The sequence below is a fragment of the Panthera pardus genome, unplaced genomic scaffold (assembly GCF_024362965.1).
Source record: "Panthera pardus isolate Hobbes unplaced genomic scaffold, ASM2436296v1 HiC_scaffold_13, whole genome shotgun sequence".
Lineage (NCBI taxonomy): Eukaryota > Metazoa > Chordata > Mammalia > Carnivora > Felidae > Panthera > Panthera pardus.
The window spans coordinates 73,633,389-73,656,381 of record NW_026526688.1 but is presented as its reverse complement, the minus strand read 5'-3'; the positions used below and the strand labels follow the sequence as shown (position 1 = coordinate 73,656,381).

Here is a 22,993-nt window from a genome sequence, read left to right as displayed (position 1 = left end):
TTCATCTGTTCCAGCCAACTTTTCGCACTTCTTTCTCAACTCCTGTCCATAGATCCTCTCCTTCCCACTCAATTTATGGAATCCCAGGAAACAGCCCAATATCAGATATTCATTTATGTGTTTTTGTTAGGGAGAGGTGGTAGATCTATTTTAAGACTTAGATCTCATTGTGGAATGAAAATCTTTGTTTGTTACTAACCAAACCAAGGAGGAGGTATTTAGGGGAGGAAAAGGCTTGTTTTGTCTATTTTGGCTGACTGCGTATGTAACCTAAAAAGTTTAGTATGAATTGTAAATCCCTAAAATATGTTTTTCTGAGGTGCTGGAATTCTAGTTGAAGTGCTGATGAGCTGAGTTGGTTATTAGTTGGAATTCTCCGATGCAGAACAGAATATCTCATCACAGCATTTCCTAATTAACAGTTTCTCTGTCTTATTCCTCTAATAGACTAGGTACTCCTTGCTCAGAAGCTGCATCAATACTTTGCTGAGGAAACTCACTCCTTTAATGCCATTTTCAAAGAATGTTTGTTGATTAAGGCTGACTCACCATTCCAAAGAGTGCTAATTTGACAATGAGCTATCAAATTATATCAGTCTTGGAAATGTTCTTTCAGGTGTTTGCAGTAGTTTGTTAATCCTGCTCTTGTCTCCTGGAACTTCAATCCCAGCTCAATCTCAGATATGGGCTTTCTTTCTTTTTCTTTCTTTCTTTCTTTCTTTCTTTCTTTCTTTCTTTCTTTCTTTCTTTCTTTCTTTTCTTTTCTTTTCTTTTCTTTTCTTTTCTCTTTTCTTTTTCTTTCTTTCTTTCTTTCTTTCTTTCTTTCTTTCTTTCTTTCTTTCTTTCCTTCCTTCCTTCCTTCCTTCCTTCCTTCCTTCCTTCTTTCTAGCATTCATATTTATTGGGTGTCAGCCTTTATCCCTGTGCCAAACTCTCAGAGTACTGAGCTGAGTGAAATCCTAGAATTTCCTAACTGTTGGTGACTTAGAGATCACCTAGTTGAAAGTAAGATAATCAGGATAACATACCCCATAATGCATGGAAAATGGCTTCCCTGCTCCAGAGAGGTGAGAAACCAAGAATAACTCTGTGTGCCAATTTCACAGACTAAGAGACTTTTATAGTCTCCAAGTGCCATAGAGATTCTGTTGTCGTTTAGTGCTCTTTGCTATTTATGTTACAGTTAACAAGGTCAACCTTGCTGGGAAATGAGTAAGCAACCCAGGTGATCTCAGGAGCTGAGTGAAAGTGCCCTTTTCCTGCCTCTCCAAATTTGCCCCACCCTTGCTTACTGATGTCTAGGATTTCACTAATAGAAACAGAGGTCATTACATATTTTAAGGATGTTTGAAAATCCAAATTACTCCAGAGTGATAATATAGAGTTAAATCTAAAAAGGGTGTTAATAACTGAAATCTTTGCCTTTTTTGAAAAGAGAGGGGAGAGAGGGGCTGGAGGGCACTGACAATTTGGGAGAAATTTTCTACTTTAAAGGGAAAAAGACAATTTTTTGATGCAGCCACAGTTTCATTCAAGAGCTACCAGCCTATTAAAATGAATTGTAGTTAAAGTTGTGTGAATATAGCTAGATGCAGATTTTTACATGCTTAAAATCCCCAGAGAGTTGTTCATTAGCATCGTGAGCTGATATTTATACTGAGCATCAAGAATGCTTTAGAAAATATGAACATCCTATTTTACACATATATGGTTTTGAATATTGAAAATGCTCTCCAGTAGAAGTTTTCATTGTGTTTTTAAATGCTTGTCTATATTACATTTTTAGGAGCTAGTGGAAGATAGTCTTATTCTCCTTCAGTGTTTGTGAAACACAAGCCTTCTTTCCCATAGCTTTCCTGTTCCCAGAAACAGCGTGCACATGCACACGCGCGCACACACAAACACAAAATTAAGAAGCAATAATTCAAGATTTCTGAACATCTTTACTCAGGCTATTTTCTTTCAAAATAATAAAATGTATTACACGTCCTTTTTAATGAAGAGAAAGCAAACACTCTAAAAGATATAACATCTGCTGGAAATATAATCTAAATTGAAAACTTGTGCAGACATAAGGAACAAGGGAGAAAATATAGGGACAGGAAGTATGGCAAGATGTTAATGCTAAAAGCAGTTTTTAAAAACATCACGCATGATAGAAAGCACATAGATGATTTTTTTTTGAGCAAAACCCAAACCAAAACAAAAACCCTAATCTTATCTGAAGATTGACAGCAATGCTTATTTTCTTTGGGCATAATTAATCTTGTAATATATTCCTACTGAGTTTTAGATCTTAAAAGATGGAAAGGCCATATGCACTGACCATCTGAGGATTTATACTTTCTTTCAGGAGCAGTAATTCTTACCTAAATAACAAGAAGAACTACTTCTTATTTCTTTTCAACATTAACCATTGAAAGGAAGTTCTGTGCTTTTGAGCTGATATAATATAGTCTCCTAAGTAATCAATATCATGCAAGCCTTTTGGTAAGAGAATTTCTGTTTGGTATGGGGAAAAGAAAACTAATTTGTCAAGACCTGTGTTACCTAGCAAGGTGTTCTGAGGATCAAGCGATATAAAAGTATATTGAAAATTATAAAGCACATAAAGTTCAAGGTGAAAGTATGATGTCTGATTGTGCACAAGTAGAGTGAAATACCATATTGCACACTCCTGCAAGCTTTGGGGGCCAGTGCTGTGGGTAGCTGTCTCAGTCTGTTCTGGCTACCAAAACAAGATAACCACAGGCTAGGTGACTTAAATTGCAAACATTTATATCTTGCAGTTGGGGAGGCCAGAAGTAGGATCAGTGTGCCGGTAGGGTCAGTTTGTGGTGAGGAGTCTCATCCTGGTTATATCCTCACATGGCCTTCCATTGGATCTCTCTCTCTCTCTCTCTCTCTGTCTGTCTCTCTCTCTCTGTCTCTCTGTCTCTCTCCTTCTCTGAGAACAGAGAGAACAGAGAGAGAGACAGACAGACAGAGATCCAGTGTCTCCTCTTTTCATAGGGAGACACCAATGCTATCATGAAGGCTATACCCTCATGACTTCATCGACCCCTAATTACCTTCCCACCTCCAAATACCATCACCTTGGAGATAGAGTTTCAACATGTAAAGTTTTAAGGGAAACACACATTCAGTCCATAGCAGTGGGTAAATTAGGCAGCCACTGGTGTGGTGTAATTTCAAAAGTGCCACAAGCTTGGCCCACTTCCTTACAATGGAACCAGTGCTTCGGACTGAGATGCTGGCTCTAGAAAGCTTCTGCTGAAAGACCTTCCCTATGTGGTAGAGGTAACAAGTTAATTTTCTTTATCAGATTAACCAACTTTCACCTATAAGGAAGCCAAACTGTGAGGAAAGGAGACACAGGACAGATAATTTTTGAAGATGACTGTGTGAGGGTAGGATGGAAAGTTCCAGACATAGTTAATTTCGGTCAGGACAAGCCCTCGACAGTGACATGGGCAGTGACATGGTGGGAGGTCCTGGTAATTGAGGAACAGCCCCGGCACCAGGGCCCCATGTCATTTGTAGGGAATAAAGGACAGGAGAGGGAGACTGGAAAGAGAGGGACACACTTAAGCCATGTGTTGCCTGTGACGCAGTGTAGCTGTAGCCTAAGCCTATATGCCTGACCTCAGTTCATTAATCTCTGAGCATGTCCATTCTCCTCATAAATGCACCTTTGTTTTCTGCCCAGTGCACAAACATCACGACCCGTGTCTGAGAATGTTGGGAACTTTATGAGGTCCATAAAGTTTTAGCTGTGGTCTAGTCCACCGAGGCCAAAATAAATAAATACAGAGAGTGTAAGGGTAACAATTTTTTTTTTTTAAACCTGGCTTAAAGAAAGAAAAACTACTGAAGCTCTAGAATAACTTAGTCACAGTGGCTTTAGAGGGGATTTCTCCTTACCAACTAAGATTTCTTTAAAGTGCAAGCAGAGAAACTACAGGCAAAGATGTAGCCAAATTCACTTTTCAGCTTTCTCTGAGAATAATCTGTTCTGCGGAGTTAGGTTAAGAGGTTAAAATAATTGACAAACGATTGGCCGTAAGCCTGAAGCTAACTGGGTAAAAGAAGCAAAATGCCTCGGCTTTTAAGAGTTGGGCTGTTGGGGCAAATATTAATGGTAGAATTAATTACTCTTTATAATATAAGAAACTTCTCAATGATTTTTTCTCTTCTGTATTTTCTCAAGGTTCAAAATCTGGATCATTCAGATCTCTTGAGCTAACATCCTTGGTGTGCTATGATAATATTAATAGTTATGATTATTCTTTTTTTAAATTTGTTTTAATGTTTATTTATTTTTGAGAGAGAAAGAGAGAGAGAGAGAGAGAGAGAGAGAGAGACAGAGTGTGAGCAGGGGAGGGACAGAGAGAGAGAGACAGAGAGAGAGAGAGAGAGAGAGGAAGACACAGAATCTGAAGCAGGCTCCAGGCTCTGAGCTGTCAGCACAGAGCCCGATGTGGGGCTTGAACTCACGGACGGTGAGATCATGACCTGAGCTGAAGTCAGACGCTTAACTGACTGAGCCACCAGGCACCCCAGTTATGATTATTCTTTTTTTTTTTTTCAACATTTTTTATTTATTTTTGGGACAGAGAGAGACAGAGCATGAACGGGGGAGGGGCAGAGAGAGAGGGAGACACAGAATCGGAAACAGGCTCCAGGCTCCGAGCCATCAGCCCAGAGCCTGACGCGGGGCTCGAACTCACAGACCGCGAGATCGTGACCTGGCTGAAGTCGGACGCTTAACCAACTGTGCCACCCAGGCGCCCGGATGATTATTCTTAAATACAGTGTTTTGAATGCCCACTATGCGCCACACACTTTTCTAAGAACCTGAAATGCACTAACTAAATTACTTATCACTATGCGAAGTAGGTGAAGTAGCTGCTGTTTTTTTCCATTTTGAAGATGGAAACATAGATGAGACATAGATCAGTTAAGTGACTTGCTGTAGATCACACAGCTAGGAAACTGAGGACATGGGATATAGACAGTATACATTTAGCTCTCAGTTCTTAAGGTCATGAAAAATTTAAGGTCATGAATTTCTAGTTACTCTCTTGACTCAGTGTGTCTTTCACCATCATTGTTATTATCAATAATATTTTGGGGTATCCAATATGTGTATCAGGAATGCAGTTAATTAGTGGAAAAACCATAGTGTTGAGTAGAAAAAACAAACTTCAGAACAACAGCAGAATAGGATGTTCCCTGTGTGAAGTGTAATTATTCATACACAAAATGCTGTATAACATTTATGTGATGTTGCATATGTGTAAGCGACACATCAGCCTTATATGAATGGAGCCTCCTGGTCCATGGGGAGGGTGATGGGATGGGGGGGGTGGTAAGATTTTGGAAACAATTTCTTGAAAGGGGGACATTTGTTAATTCTGAGTGCTAAGACTATAATGCTTTGTGTCTTTTTGCATTTTCTAAATTTCTAAAAATATGATAAAAAAAAGAATATTTATGGAAGACACTGATTCCTGTGCTGAAGGTGCCTTTATTGTAGTGAGGATTCAGGACACACAGATAAAAGGACACTTATAAAACAAGGTGTAAATTAGGATCATGGCATGTAAGGCTTGTGTGGCTTCAGAGGAAGGGTTGATCAAGCTCATTAGAATTGGAGAAAGCTTCATGGAGGAGGGGAGATGTGGACTGAGTGTTGAAGGTTTAACCTAGAGAAGTGGAGGGAAGGGAATCCCCGGGGGCCTGTCATGAGTTGGGATCTGCAGAAGCAGAGGAGGAATAGTTTGAAGAACAGGGCATTGGTTAGAAGTCAGCACCTGCAAAAGGAAGAGGGAAGGAAGTGTACTGGACAGAGGGAGAGCTCAAACAGTAATGCAAGCCCCACAATGTGGAGGCTGACCCAGTGGGGAGCCCTGCGGGGAATAGTGTCCATTAGAACAATCCCAGGGCAGGCTGATGTGGCTGACCCTTCTTCCCTGACTCACCCCCTTATCCAGGCTGCCTGAGAGAAGAGCATGACCATACACAGGGCAACTCTGCAGCTGATGGACTCACAGGGGGCTGGAGGCTGTCTGCAGACCATTCTCTCCCTTGACTGAGGGGCAGGTTTTCCTTGAAGAGGGATCTTGGTGACACATCTCCACGTTCATCAAAATGTGAGTAATAATAGTACCTAGCTCATAGGGATGTTACAAAGGTAAGTGAGTTATATGGAGGGGTCTTAGAAGGGTGTTTGCTGCTATTATTGTGTGTGTTCCCATGCCACGGCTAGACCCGTGGAGAATGATTTCTGGGATGTGATGAACTAAAGTGAGTGGTTCTATAGCTCATTTGCTCTCTCTTATTGCAAATTACCTTGCTTGGAGTCATGGGCTATTTTATGCATTACTTTGTTGGGCAGTTCAGATGGTTTTGACTTTGTTGTCTTCTGGACGTTATGGGAGTTACAAAGCTTTTGAATCACCCCAGGCAGCCAGTATGTAAAACTTGGCCCATTTTACCTATTAGACGATAAAACATAAACAGAACAGAAGGAGCCAAGCAGAGCTAATGGAAGATGTGACTCAGGTAGGAGTAGGTTGGAATGGATGGGAACAAAGGCAAAGAGAAGATGTGGCCATGAGTAAGAGCTGAGGGCCTAGAGTGGGCACGACGGGGGCAGTGGGAATGGACACAGAAGGTCTGAAGCATGTTGTAGGGTTTTGCAATCAGGGTCTATATTCTTAGGGTCAGCAAATTCTCACTAAGAATTTGAAAATGCTGCCTTTTCTTTTTGATCATCTGGATGACCACATTTTAACTGAACCCCACCATGTGATTTAGGTGTTGTGTTTTCTTGGCATTTGTGGTTGAATGTTGGCACCACGTAATTACCAAAATGATAGCATTTAACATTCAAATATGCTGGTAAGCACGTCTGGCTGCTATTAGGTTGGCAACTTCTAATGTGAAAATCACAATAACCATTCCTCACCCATTCCTCAACTGCTGTTCAGTAGAAGGTTTATTGACCCAGGAGTCTAAACACTAGAAGTGCCCAAAGAACAAAATTGTCCTAAATGATTTTAAAATAATGTTTAAAAAAATATCTCTATGGCAATAAAGAATGATTAGCTCTAGAGTGTTTGCTCTAGTGAATGGTCTGAGAATTCAGAGGGCCAGGTAGCATGGGGCAAAAGGATATGTGAATGGCCATAAATGGTCACTGTGGAATCATTGCTGTTCTCCCTCCATCCCTCCTTCTCTCTCTCTGCCTTGTGAATGAGATGGGTTAGTGGTGGTTCTGGGTTGTTCATGTTTTGGTAGGTAATAACTGCGCCAAAGTGTTAAATTTAAAGTATTAAGTAGAACTTTGACAAATACGTCTAACATATCCCATTTCTTAACCTAAATACTGGGGAAAAAAAGAACGAGATGCATTCATGAAATACTGCAGTGGAGCAAGTGTTTTTTCCATGCTAGTATGCTTTTGGATTTAAGGCTCTAGAAATAGAGGGAATCTCAGTCAAGCCACACGTCTGGACATACCAAAAACAAAAAAACAAAAAAACGAAAACAAAAAACCCCCCACAAAACCAGATTCAGACTGTGAATGTCAAATTATTTTAATCAATTCCACAGACAGAATTACTTGTTTGCAGTGAATTTTGCACTTGAAGGGAGCTTCCATAGGGCAGGATTCTGGTTTTTTAAGTTGTTTAATGTATTGTCATGTTGATTTGGTAAACAAGAAAGTGGAATCATGTGTCCGAGTAATGGTGTTTAATTGTTGAGGCTAATGAGAGAAGAAAAAGGTAGGCTTCATATGTAAATGATGTCGGTCTGCCAAATGCTGTAGTTCACTGTGTGGAGGAAATGTTTGCATTTGTTAAAAAAGAGAAAAGAGATTGCAGAGCTGATTCATCACATGGAAAACAGTAGCATAGATGCTGGATTCAAATGATGTCACCCTGTAGCAATTAGTCACATATAGTCATGTTGTGAATAGAGTTTGGCTTTGGCATATTACTAATACCTGGTTCTTCCCATTTGGTCGCTAATATACTGAAGTGTAATCCACCAGGGCAGGTATTTTTGCCAGTTTGGTTGATTGCTGTGTCTCCCCCACCTGTTACACCTCTTACGCCTGATACATAATAGAACCTCAATACAAACCTTTTGGAGTGTTTACATTTAAATTTTGTTGGTTTTAGGGGTACCTGGGTGGCTCAGTTGGTTAAGCATCTGACTCTTGATTTCAGCTCAGGTCATAATCTCACAGTTCATGAGTTCAAGCCCTGGGCCTGGTCTTCTCTGTTGGGCTCCTCACGGACAGCCAGTCAGCTGGGACCCTGCCTGAGATTCCCCCTCTCCCTCTGCCCCTCCCCCACTCACGTGAGGGCTCTCTCTCTCAAAATAAATGAATATTTTGTAAAAATTTTATTGGTTTTATATTTTTGTTGTATTAATCTGTAGATTTGTTTTTGTTTTATGATTGGCTGAGAATGGTATGCCATAGAACTTTGAACCTAGTTCTATGCTGTGCACATTTAAATAAGATTAAAAATGGTTAAATTCAACAATGAGAGTCTTTTATTTTATAGGTTTCTATACCTTCCTCCTGTTTGTCCAACACAGTGATGCAATAGGAATAATCAAGTTACAAAATGTATTTTGTGTGTCACAGGAGAAGGGAAGTAGAAAGTGGAGCAAAGCAGAGGGAAGAGGAAAGAGGGGTGCTTGGGTGCCTCAGTCAAAGTGTCTGACTCTTGATTTCGGCTCAGGTCATGATCTTGTGGTTTCATGGGTTTGAGCCCCATGTTGGGCTCTGTCCCAGCATCCTGGAGCCTGCTTGGGATTCTCTCTCTCTCTCTCTGTCTCTCTCTGCCCCTCCCCAACTCACGCTGTCTCTGTCTCTCTTAAAGTAAATAAATAAACTTAAAAAAAGAGAGCGAAAAGGAAAGAGATTAGAGATGATAGTAAGATTAAGAACCTGAGGGATTACCAGGAGAAGGACACCATTATTGCTGCAGTGGGTTGAATAATGACCCCTTGCCCCAAAAAACCATGTGTACCCAGAACCTGCAAATGAGACCTTATTTGAAATACGGGTCTTTGCTATTGTAATTAAGGTAGGGATCTCGAGATGAGATCATTTTGGATCAGGGTGGGCCCTAAGCACAATGGTGGGTGTCCTTATAAGAGATGGAAGAGGCAGAGGTGCATAGCCACCCAGACAGGAAGGCGGTGTGCAGGAGGCAGGAATTTAACTGACGCATGTACATGCCGAGCGAAGCTACGAGTTGTGGGCAGCCACTGGATGACAGAAGAGAGGCAGAGAGCAGATTCTTGCCCAGAGCCTCCAGAAGGAACCAAGCCTGCTGACGCTTTTTAATTTCAGACTTTTGGGCCTCCAGAGCTGTGAGAGAATCTGTTGTTTTAAGCCACCAAGTGTGTGGTAGTTTTTTACAGGAGCCCTAGGAAACTGACCCAATAGTACTATGGCAAGATAAATAAAACACATCTTTAGAACCGTTGAAACATTTAAAAAAATATTTTAAATATTTTGTTTTCTTATATTCCCCGCCCCCCCAAGCCCTGCTAATAATGTGTATTCTAAATGGGTTAACATTTGAGAAAATGAGCAGCTCAACTGAAAGACTTTTTAAAAACCACCTTACCCTGACCATGTTATGTTCACAAAACAGATTTTTTTTGCACTCAGGTCTTTTTTTCTTTGACCAGTGCCTCGGTTGTTGTCACAGGTTCTGCCCTCTTTCATGGTGAACACACATCTGCCTGTCTGTGGGCACACACTCCAGTCAGGGTTTGAATTTCATTGTTCCTCTCATTAAGATAAAGGGCAAAAATAAGAGGCGGTTAGCTTGCTAAGCAAGTTATTCCAAATGATTGTTGCTAACATCAAAAACCAATGCTAGGCTCGGTACCACGTGTCTCCCATTGACTAATGTTATAATCTGTCTGGGCTTAATCATTGTCACATTTTCATGCATTGTCCGATAATCATTAATCTCCTTCATCATGTGAGGAAGACTTTTCAATGTGGCTGCCCAGAAGTTAAAGAGGAAAACTACTTAAAAAAAATAGGTAGTTTAAAAACCCAATTTAAAAATATTTCCATATATTCACTGAATACATAAAATATCAAATAATCATTGAATAAGTGCCACAGCCATGAGGTTTTATTCCTGGCAGGAAGATCCATAAATTAGATCAGCATGGGCCCTGCAATCTGCTCTTGAGAAACCTGCGCATTCCTTTCCTGTCACAATGGCTAGAAAAGGCACTTTATATTCTACGTCCCAAATAAAGCCCTGGGTTCAGAAATGCTAGCGTTTTCATCTGCTTAAATCAGAGTGGGCTCTGAAGGGTGGGGAGGGGGTATTATTTTTCATTTCAACCATTCGAAAGAATTAGCTTTCCAGAAGAACTTTGTTCCTATAATAAACCTAACTAGATCTACTTATTCACTCAAAAAATAAATAAGAGAAGAAGAAGAAGAGAAAATGTGGAAGAGCCAAGAATCTGTCAGCTCCATAATAGTGGTTGACCAAGTGCTGGCGTTGAACTCTTGCAGGATTTCTGCAGGGCCGGAGGACTTTGACAGAGGAGGCGAGTCTCACAAGGAAACAACCCTGGCGCAAAAAAGGTCAGAGTCTGACTAAAGTAATGTGCTCTGCAGTGTGGGAAGAGGTGGTGCATCTCCGAACTTCATTTCTTGGTTGGGATATTTTACGAGGCAAAACTGCTGTCTCCTCCACCCAGGGGAGAAGGGGATTGTCTCACCAGGAGAATGTCCTCAGTTGAGGAGTGGTTAGAATGATGTTACATGTATATTCCTGAAAGCTGGGTGTAAGTCAACTTTAAGAATTGAATGAAGCTTTATGGAGATATGATTGACACATGACGTTGTGTAGGTTTAAGGTATACAATGTGATGATTTAATATATGTATACTGTGAAGTGATTACCACAGTAAGGTTTGTTAGCACATCCATCACCTCACACAGTTGCCTTTTGTGTGTGTGTGTGTGTGTGTGTGTGTGTGTGTGTGTGTGGTGAGAACATTTAAGATCTGTTCTCTTAGCAACTTTCAAGTATATAAGTATATGTGTGTGTGTGTGTATCACAGAATTGTTAACTATTGTCAACATGCTGTATATCACATCCCCATAACTTATTCATCTTATAACTGGAAGTTCATACCCTTTGATCAACATCTCCCTCACTTTCCCAACACCCCAATCCCTGGCAACCACCATTTGATTCTCTGTTTCTGTGAGGTTGACTTTTGTTAGAGTCCACATACAAGTGAGATCACATGGTTTTTGTCTTTCTCTGTCTGACTTACTTCACCTTAGCATCATGCCCTCGAGGTCATCCGTGTTGTTGACAATGGCAGGCTTTCCTTCCATTGATGGCTGAAAAATATTCCACTGTAAAACTGAACGAAGTTAGATTGGCACACTTGACTAATTTTTGTGTTATGTTTCCATGTGTTGGGTTTACCCACAGTGAAGACCCTCGAACAGGGAGCAAAGAGACAGGGGTCCAGTAATGGAGACAACAGATGCTATGGAGACAGTTCCAGCTGGACACAAATTGTTCCTTCCTCATTTACTAGCACTGTGACCTTAGGGAAAATATTGGATCTAGCTGACTCTCTATTTCCTCAGCTGTAAAATGAGGATAACTACAGAGAAATTCAGAGGGTTGATGCTGGGGGATTAAATGATGTAACACGGGCCAGAAGCTCGCTGTGGTCCCTGGCCCCAGGGAGGTCTTCTTTGTGAGGCCCAGCAGCTCACTATTATCCTCTACCTGCTAACCAAGTGAGCACCCTTCAGTAGTCCCACTTCTCTCTCTAGGCTCCTATGTCGTGGCATGCTTAAATATTCCTGTATTTCTAAATTCAGTTAAGATTGGGTGTGTCTATAAGTAATACAGACCCCAAATAGTAGTAGTTTAAACAAGGTAGGAATTTATTTCTCTGCAGAAGTCTAAGGGTAGACAGTGCAGATGGCTGTTCTGTACATGAATCCTCTGGGACTGAGGCAAACTTCCTTTTGTTCCTGCATCGTGCATCTTTCTATTCCAAGCTACTTCATGATCCATGGTGGCTGCTCTAGCTCCAGCTACCATGTCTCCATTCCAGCTAACATAAATGAAGGAGGAATAAGGAAAAACAAATAGGCAAAGACATTCCCTACTGTCTTTTCACGAAACATAAAAACACTTTCATCTTCCTACTCATTGTCCAGAACTTAGGCACATGATCACTCCTAGCTATAAGAAAAGTTGGGGTATGTCCAGCCTTCAAGTGGGGTTTCAATACTCTGGAAAGTGGGGAATGGATACTGAGGATGCTCTGCACTCATAGCTCTGCATTAACAGTCATTTCAGTTACTGCCCACATGCATAGATGTTTTCTATACACCCCAAGAGCGGCTTGTTTTCTGAACATGATCACTGTCTGCAAAGCCTATTCTTCTCCACTCTCATTATGGGCAGAGAGGCAGAATGTGATGAGTCATTGCCTCCCCGCCCAAACAAAACACAGTTGAAGGGGAGTGGTTCTCCAAGGAACAGGTGGTGCTAGTAAAAGAAGGGGAGACAGAATTCTGGGCAGACCAAAGTATGTCAACTACATTCTTGCAACTTGTTGAGGGGGAAGTGTTTTCAACAGAACCCATGAATGAAAGGAAAACTAAATGAATGCCAGTGGAACCACCTGACAGCCCTAATTCTGGCTGTTGATGGTCAAGAAGCCCTCTGACGGCATGACTGGCCCAGAGGTCCTCACTCACACTGGGAGTGCTACACGGGAATCAGGTAAGCCTGGGGCTGCTCACAGGCATGCCCCCGTCCCTTAAGAATACACACACACACACACACACACACACACACACACACAGAGGAAGAAAGAGCGTGCGCGCATGAGAGAGATAGGAAGCAAGAGAGCATGAGAGAGAAAAAAATGAGCTTTGATGACATATTGTAAGTCCTTGGGAGTCCTTGAGGCCAACTCTACCTTATGTCTGTTTTATATCTAAAATAAGTCCTCTACTTAAAGTTGAGTTGCATTTCTGTCATTGCAACTGAGAGATTTGTGACAAATGTATGTCTCTCCTTCAAAATCCATGAGAAGAAGTGTTCATAGACCTGGCTGTGATTCTGAACTATCAAAGTACTTTGGTTTTAAAACTAAGACTTAAAAAGAAAAAAAAAATCATGGTATATGTATTAAGTAAAGTTAACATTTTAAAATGTCACTAGTGTAGAGAGATTGGAAACATGGAGTATGGATTCAGAGTGCCCAAATCTGGGTTCTCCATTTGGTAGATGTTTTCGCAAACTTACTCTGTCAGTGTCTCAGAGACATAGTAATAAAACCTATCTCATAGAAGTGTTCTGGGGTTCAGTAAAAGAGTTAACATTGGTAAAGCATCTAAAATAATGCTTAGCCCATAGCAGGTACTTCCTGGGTGTAGTGCTATTCTGGATCCATTTGTAAATTACTAAGATTTTTTTCTCTGGGGTTTCAGGTATAGATGTTTGACTTAATTTTATTCCTTTGTTCATGAAAAGGTTAATAAACATCTTGTAAAACAACTACTCTATAATTTATAAACTTAATATTGCCAGATTTTTTGTAGATTAAGATTGCTTCGAACAAGGTAAATCTATACAGAATAAAATATGGCACAGTTTCTCCGACAGTTATTTGCTATAGAATTCTCCACATAAATCCAGTACTAGGATGGGATATAGCTTTTGCACACTGTCTAGTCTATCACTGCAATGACCTCATCTCTCAGTAATATTTTCTGGAGATTATTTGAAAAGTTGGGGCTCAGAAGTGTTATGTGCCATAGCAGGTACTTTAAGCAGAGCAAGACTGTTGTCTTAGAATCATGAAGGCAGCTGACTGCAGACAGTTAGCAGAGTGTCAGAAATCATGAAGTATCAGGATTCCAAATCTGTAAAAAGAGCTGGACCATAGCGTGCAGGTCTAAAGAATTAGGTTACATTAATGAAATCTGTATCTGACCAACTGACACTTTCTGAATCCCACGGAGGATGATGTTGACCATGTGCTATGTCCTGGAATTACGCATAATCTGGGGACATTTTGTGAAGGAACACCAGCTTTTGGTTACATACGTGTAAAGCTCTTGGTATACTCCCCTATTGAACAGAAATGCCTGTTTAGATGTTAATGCTCCTGCAGACCCTCATCCAGACATCCAAATGAACACTCTCTCCTCTAGGCCAGGCTGCCACCTGCCTTATCATGAGAAAAGGATTGCCTTGGCCTTCAAGAAGACTCCTTGTAACTTCTCAAGGCTGGCTGTTTGTAGCTACAAAAAATGTTTCTCTGTTTCTGACCCCCTCCCCCCCATCCAGATAGATGCTTTTTTTCCAAAGCCAAATCACAGAATGCTAGAGCCTGAGGTGATGCAGGGATCCTCTTTCCTCCCTGCTTTATTTTATAGATTTGAGAACAGAGGCCCAGAAGGCAAGAACCTATCCAAGGTGATGTAGCCAACAGCAGTGATCCAGACTGTGTCCTGAAAGATTGCCAACGGTTATTTCCCCCCCCGCCCCAGTCATTATTAATATAAGAGAAGAGAGGTAGTTTTTCTCTGTGAATTCATTTGCATGTGACGTATTAGGATTATTTTCACATTCCACTGAATCAGTAAATTCAAGGGATAGCTAAGCAGGAGTTTGAGCAAGCCAGGACAGTTCAACAGTGCGACTCTAGGACAGACCTGCTCCTTTGGACCTGACACTCCAGTGCCAGTTGCATAACTGATGTGGCAGTCTGACTTATCACCACTCTGAGGAAATCTTTGCCAAGAGTGGCTAGCTGGGAATTGTCACGCTTGTCATCAGAACAGAGGGTAAGGTATTTCATTAGGTAGACGCAGCCTGTTTCTCCCATCCAAGTACTAAGCAGGCCCGACCCTGCTTAGCTTCCGAGATCAGACGAGATCGGGCGCGTTCAGAGTGGTATGGCCGTAGACAAACCCAGCCTGTTTCTAATACCCTGCAGTGTATGTGAAGGTCAGTGGTTGGTTACTAGCTTGTGACAAATAATTAGAGGCAGGAAAATGCTATTTTTCTACAGTTGGCATCAAGTCTAGATTGTGTTTCCACACCTAAATGTATCCTCACAGCTAATACTATGTTGCTCTTGATTGCTGCAGAACTGGTGGCACTGCCAGCTTTTCATCTTTAAAACTATTCCTGTCATAAGCTTTTTGGCTCTTGACCACAGTGCGAGCTGAGATCTTGTTACTAGCTGGTTTGCTAAAGGCAGTGTAGCCGGAGGTGAAAGAGAAGGTATAAATCAAGAAAATAATTGTGATCTGAAGTTTCTCTTGTTCAGAACTTGAGCAAATATTCATAAGCAAAGTAGAAGCTCTCTGACAATAGCTGTTATTGGAAATGGCCTTTAAAAGGTAAAGACTTGATTCTTAAATGCTTCTGACCTATGTTCCCCTATTTTTCTACATGTCCATGAGTATTCTTTGCTTTCTTTCCATCTTCTCTCCCTTTCCCTCTTCTTTAGTCCTTCCAAATGACCTTTACAATGTTGGAATTCAAGGTAAGGCCAAATGTTCCATGGCTTCCAACCATGAAGGTGCTAGAGCATTGGTTCTGCTGCCCAAGTGGGTTTTCCACTTTCCTGGACGGCCCAGTTCTGCTGCCGTGGAAGACAAGAGTCACGTGGAGTGGTTGTGGGAGGCAGTTCCCGAGTCCTAATCCGGGACCACTGCGGGTCCAACTGAGACCACCAGCAGTGGCTTTGGCAAGTGTTTGTGTACAAGAAAGACTGCATGGTCTAGTGGGTGGAAAGAGCACTGTGCTCAGGACAAGGTCAACTGGGTTCTGGTCTTCCTTTCTGTGTGGTCCTGAGAAGATACCCTAATTTCTCTGAACATCTTTTTCTTCATCTATTAAGTGACCATACAATATCTAATTCCTTTCCAGTTCCAATGTTCATGATTCAGGAGACTCAATTAGATCCAAGGCATATCCAATTCCATTTAATAAAACTCATGTTATGATGGGGTTCCTTTCTACATTCTCAAAAGAAAATAAAAATAGATATTTGTTTTGGAGTAAAAGTAATTGAACGTGACTGCTTTTGGTAAAATTCCAGCATCAAGGGGTTTACTAAGCATTGATGGAGGAGCAGAATGAGCAGAGGATCTCATCTGGCTTTTCATTTTAAACTGGAGATGATTTGTTCATTTTCAAAGCACTCGTGTACCCAGAAAGTATCAGATAACAAAGTACAGTCAGAATTCCATGGAAATCCGTTATTCCCATAGCAGGTAGTGTTGCACAATTCTCCAGTCAAGAGAGTGTCACTATGATAACCACAGGGACCCCTGAGCCAAGTGTCCGCCTGTTCACCCAGTGGACTACCTCCAGAGCTACAATCACCCTGCTCCCTATACTTCATTGAATACATTCACAGAAATGGAAATTGTTGGAGAAAACAAAATTTGTGGTTAAATACTAGGGATTAAAGAGGAAAAACAAAACTAAATGAGAACTCTTATTTATGAAATGTTGAAATTTAAAAAAATCAATGCCCTCCAACAACGTGATTCATGTAATCATCTAAACCAGAGGCTCTCAGCTTGGTGTGGGGATCCACTGGTAAGTCTCTATCCATTTGGGATTTGTTGAAAATAGTATGTGAGGATATATTAAGTGTAATAGTTTTTTTTTTTTAAGTTTATTTATTTTGTGAGAGAGAGAGAGAAAGCAAGGGAGGGGCAGAGAGAGAGAGGGAAAAAGAATCCCAAGCAGGTTCTGTGCTGTCAGTGATCGACACACAGTTCTATCTCACGAACCATGAGATCATGATCTGAGTCAAAATCAAGAGTCAGATGTCTAACCAACTGAGCCACCCAGGCGTCCCAATGTAATAGTTTAAAGTAACCCATTTGCAAAATTTCATATAAAAAATGAAAGCAGAGTCAAGGTTATTCCTTTAATATTTATTTTTCTCTCATTGGACTCCAGTGTTTTTAGAAGTCGAGGGTGAAAAGGACTGAATTAAAATTAGGATACAGAGATCTGTGTGTTCCCCTGAGAGTGTCGATGAGACTGGGTCTTGCATATGAACTTATCTGACCTGGCAGGAAAAAAAGTTGAAAATATGCTGAGCTGTGAAACAGTCTGACATCAACCTATATTGAGCAATCACCAGGGACTCGCCAAGAATGAAAATTTATAAATATATAATTTCTTTCTCACTGGGATTATTGTGCATGTACATGTGCACACACACTCAACTTTCCTTTATTATGTAAGGTACACATGTTCATTGCAAATAAATGAGTATATTTAGATAAATATAAAAGTAAACTGTATTCCCAAATGCAATAATAGTAACCTATCTCAAAGAGTTCCTCTGATAATTAAATGAGTGGATGTAAATGCAGTGGCAGTGCCTGGCCCAGAGCAAGCAAGCACAAATGAGGGTGTTAATTATGGTAATTATCATATACTTTGGTGTATATCCCTTTGATTTCCCCTCCCAACTCTTCCCCCCTCAGTATTTCCCAAATCGATAAGCGGCATTCTCATTTTTAAAAACTTATTTGGCCAAACATTTCACTGCTATCTCTCTCGCTCCTCCCTCTACCTCATGCCAAATCCTGTAGAACAGATAAACCTGGTGATTGTACTTTTAATTTAACTACTTCTCACCAGATCCCTTACTACCACCCTTGTTCAAGCCATCGGCATCTCTTGCCTAAACTATGGCAATGACCTTTGAACTGGTCTTTCTGCTTCCACTCTTGTTCCTTTACAGACTGTTCCCCACCCTGCAGTCAAAATCCTCTGTCACTTTCCTGCTCAAAACCCTCCAGTGGTTTCCCAAAACCCTTGCTAAGCTCACCTCACCTCCCACTAGCTCCCAGCCGTGGGTCCTTGCTGTGCCATGGTTATGCCTACCATGCTTTACTCCCAGCATTTGAAATGGGTTTCATCCAGGGAGGGCCTTGCTGTCTGTCCCTTCTTACAGATTTCTATCCACATGCCATCTCTTCAGAGAATTCTTCCCCAAGCACACTATTTAAAATAGTTCCCTCCTCTACACTTTAATTCTTTACCCTACTTTACTTTTATTCACAGCACTTACGCCTTTCTGACATTATAGTTATATTTATTTGTTTACTGGCTCTCTCTCCGCCCTTCTAGATTGTAAATTGTGTGAGTGTGGGATGTTTTGTTCACTGCTGTCTCCCCAGTGCCTGGAATAGTGCCTGGAACAGGAAGAACATAGAAATGCTCCACATGTGTTTGGTGAATGGATGAATGAACAGACATCCTCTCTATCCATATATATATGTTATAAACTTTATCATACTATGCATTGTTTTGTGCACCACTGAAGCATTCTATATTGCATTGTGTGAATTTTTTCTGTCAGTAAATAGACTTTCATGACATTCTTATTGGTGGCACAATAGATCTTTGCATGGTGAATGGATGCACAATAATTAACGGAAACAATGTTTTATTAATGGACCTTCAGACTAATTTCAACTTTGTTCAAATTATTAAAAACTACTGACACAGACATCTTTAGGAACAGCCTTAAATATAACCACAGGATAAGTTGTTGGAAGTTACATATGACTTTAAGTACGTTCATCTTGGGGGTTTTATTATATCAGATAATCTTCCAGAGGGGTTGCACTGATTTTGATCCCACCATCAGTGTCGAGGCAACATTTATTGCAAGGCTTGTGTTTTATATATAGAAAGATTCTGAAGGCAGAGAGCAGGATTTCATTTACCGAACTTGAATAGCACCCAAGAAAAGTGAAATATACTCAGCAGCATTTAAAATGTTCGGGGGGTGGTAAGTATGATGAATGTGATGGAGACCATTTTGATGTGAAGCATAAGTGCACTTTGGGGTTACTGACTTGCACAGTAGTGACAGACCTCAAAGCCAAGCAGCAGACCAATAATGCTTCTTCCAACCAGTGGGCAAAAAGATTGTAAGACAAATCATGTTGTAAAGCCTGTGTTTCTGCCCTAACGTGGGATGGTTACGCCAATGTACATTTGGGTAAGGAGGAAATGGAGCTCTCCAGGAAATACTACTGCAGGGTTTCAAGGATTCCTGGAGCAAAGATGGTTGGACAATATTCCTGAAGGTAAGGATAGGCAATTTAGTCTTGCCAACACATGTTTCCCTGTGATAAGCTGGCCCCCACTCTCCAGTAATTTCCCTTCTATTGTTAAAATGAAAGATGCCCATGCCAAGAATGACTGATTTTAAAAAAGCATGCATTTCTGTAGTATGATATCTGTTGGTTTTTAATGGACATCCAATAGAAGCAGGATGGTGGTGGGTTACTCTGCCCTGGGAAGCTGGCTCCAAGGAGGTCTAGTAGGCACCTGGTCTTGTGACAGAGTCCTCCCAGTGTTTAACACCCAGGGTTGGTATTATAAGCACTCTTCTACTCTTGCAATTTTCTGCAACTTTGTGTTCAGAGGGAAGAGCCTGAAAGTGTGATATTCCAGAGGGCTGGGGTAAGTTCTTCAGAAATTCCTGTGAGCCAGGGATCAAGCAAACAAGAAAGTCATGGTGGCAGGTGGAAAGGAAAGCGGGACCTGTGGTCTCATATGTGAACTTTCATGGAAATATTCCCATGTTTCTTATCCCTGAATTCTATTCTGGGGGGCTTGAGTGTGCTTCTTTTCCTGAGGATGAGGGGGCGGGCATTAGATCTGTATTTTCTGGACTCCAGGATGCAGCCCCCTCACACTCATAGATTCTGTACATGGGCTCAGAGACCACACTGGTGCCTCACTGACACTTTCCCTCTCTTCAGGCTCCCTTTCTCTTGAGTCTGGCAACTGTGGCAGAGAATTTAGATAGGCTACCAACCTGCGAGGATCAAACACACTTCTCCATATTTCTTTCACTGTCTCTTGAGTCCTGTGAAGCATCTCTGTGACTAATAAAGATAGCCAGTTCTGAATTTTTTTGTTCCAGAGCAGAACATAAATTCTGCTAATGTTACAAGGACTGTAAAGTTCTTAGAGAACAAGAAGGATCTTTTGAAAATATTTTGTATCCTACCCTGCTCTCTGTGCATGCTCTACAGCACTTTACAGCAAGTACTTTTCCCCCGAGAATAATTTTAAATTATTACGGAAGCCCTAGAGATAGTTTCTGTAATTTGGGCTCTCTCACAGACGTGTGGAATCAGCAAAGAGAAGCCTGGAGAATGAATGCACTTCTCCAGAATTCTTTGAAGAGCTCCTCTCCGCCTCCCAGGCCTTCTCCCAGGGGTGATGGTTTCCATGTATTATCCTTTCAGTCTCCGGCAGGCCCAACTTCACATGTTGAAGAGTTCAGTCATTCTGTGTTTTCCAAATGCCGCCACCCTGGGAGCCAGCGTGGAGCAGGAGACATGAATTAGCTCCCTACCCCCTGCTTCCTGGACCTGCAGAGTGGAAACTAGGCTTTCCATGACTCAGGGTGAGAGGCAGGACTGGGGGCACTGCTGTTCCCCCTCAGGGCATCTGATTTTTATCTCTCAATTTCACAGTTTGTTAATGACATTTTCAAAAGTTCTGGGGGCTCAAAATTGTTTCCACAATTTCGTTTTCTTTTGCATTAAAGGTTTGATTTTGCTATTTTTAACATTAAAAAATTGTTTTTAATGTTTATTTATTTCTGAGAGAGAGAGAGAGACAGAGTGTGAGCCGGGGAGGGGCAGAGAGAGAGGGAGACACAGAAACTGAAGCAGGCTCTAGGCTCTGAGCTGTCAGCACAGAGCCCGACGTGGGGCTGGAACCCACGAACTGTGAGATCATGACCTGAGCCGAAGTTGGACGCTTAACCGACTGAGCCACCTAGGCGCCCCTGATTTTGCTATTTTTAAAGACTGAAATTGTCACTGTCCTGCAATTTGAAGTGTGTGACATTTCAGTATGAAAGCCTGCGTCCTAGACCTGTAAACCAACTCGTTGAATTACTTGAAGGAGAGCTGAATAGTTCCCTCTTGTTTTGATGGAGGACCTGTCCCTTCGGGAGCTGTATCCAGACAGACCTTGTGCAGGTCACATGCGTGGCAGGTAAAGGGAGGAAGCATTTGGGGGCTTGGATCTGCTGGAAATTCTCCTAGGCTGATAAACCAGCGCCTTTCCTGATTTAGACAATAGATTTTGGTTGGATATTTCCTATGTGCCAGACATAGTGTGCTTGGTGCTGGGGGTGCAAACAGGGAGAAGACAGTCTTTGTTCTCCAAAAGTTCAGAGAGTGGGGAGTTATACTGGAGGCTGGAGCCGTATCATAGCTCTGCCACTTACTATTTTAATGACTCGGTTAAGCCACTTGACTCTCAGGACTCTGTTTTCTCATCTCTAAAATGGGTTCACATATCTCACCAAGTTGTGATGATCATCAATGGTTCCATCAGGCTACAGACAGCCCGGGGCTCACACGCAGAGATATAAACAAATACCTGCAATACTTCTTTGTCCTCTAAGGATGTAGTATCTTACGAGGAAATAACTTCCTCATTTCCTCAGGGGTGTGGTGAGGATCAGTCACAACGATCTCTGAAACTTTTCTACAATGGTACTAGTGTGCAGTAGGTGCTAAATAAGTGTTGTTTTTCCCTTCAAATCCTTCCTGTGGCCCAGAGGCCTGATCTGTCATAGAGAAATTAGGGAAGTATTTTGTTACAACATGAAGTGGCCCTCACCATTTTATGTTGTAATTGTATATTAATTTTAACACTTTAAACCTGGAATTCTGAAATCCTGCTTCTCTCTTTTAAATATGTTTGCCAAAAGTAGTATGTGTCCATAATTTTAAATAATAAAATAATAGCATAAGATTGAAAACAAAATAGCAGTCCCCTGCCTTCCTATCACAAGTCCTACTCCCCAGAGGCAGCTACTCTCATTTCTTCTAACTTTATTCCTTGGCATTTAGCTGTATATTTCTAAATAATATAACAATAGTGCTACTTCTCACTATAATTATTCACTTATGAGAGATGGAAATTGATCTCTCTTTCATGTACATACTTCTCTCCAGCCCCCCATCCTTCCCATGCAGTAAAATCATCATTATTTGTTAAATTATTACCCAATGTTTGCATTTTTAGGACAATGTCAATATCACTCACAGTTCTCTATGATCACATTTCCCTTCTTGTTTTTCCTAGAGTTTAAGTGGTCTTTAAAAAAATCTGCTTAGTGTCTTATTCCTACATTAATTAGTTTCCACATTCTCCAGGAAACATGACTTCAGGAATTGGTTCTACTTTTTTTCTTGGAGATATTGTTTCTGCAATATTTCATTTTCCTGCTCCAATCTGAACTTGAAGACTTCCAAGGCTTGCCGGATAGCTGCTGACTTGGGTATTCCATTTTTTGTTATTCAAGGAATTCTCTTCACATCTAAACATAGTCACTCCTGGAGAACTATATTCCTCATTTCCTGGCTGTCTTGCATTGCTTTATCTCGGTTTATTCTTTTGTTTTTATGGAACACATCCTCTAGTAGCTTTCTGATATAGGATATGTAGAAGGTAAACTTTTTGAGGGCTTTGAATGTCATAAAACTTTTATTGTACACTTAAGTTGATTTACAGTTTGGCTGCCTATGAAATTCTAGATTACAACTTTTTTTTTTTTAATTTAAAGATAGCATTGCTCCAGCATCTTCTAGATTTCAGAGTGCTTTTGGAAAATCCAATGCCATGCTGATTCCTGGCCCTTGGTACATGCCCTGTGTTTCTTGTCTGGGATTTCTTAGGGTATTTTTCTTTATTCCCAAATGCAGAAATTTCACAGTGGTTTGCTTTGGTGTGGTTTGTTTTTCATTTATTGTCCTGAGTATTTGGTGGGCCATTTCAATTTGGAAAGTTACGGCCTTTAGTTCTGGGAAAGTTTCCTGTATTATCTGATTTTTGCTTCCATCTGT

The 22,993-nt window shown here is 41.1% G+C and overlaps 1 long non-coding RNA gene across 2 annotated transcripts in view; it reads left to right on the top strand.

The window, feature by feature from the left end:
- LOC109262504 (uncharacterized) overlaps window positions 1-22,993 on the top strand; it is a 383,729-nt gene that overhangs the window by 143,833 nt on the left and 216,903 nt on the right. For both annotated transcript variants that reach the window (XR_008421653.1, XR_002077797.2), the window contains exon 3: window positions 5,997-6,155. This is a non-coding gene — a long non-coding RNA (uncharacterized LOC109262504). The remainder of the gene's footprint in view (window positions 1-5,996; window positions 6,156-22,993) is intronic.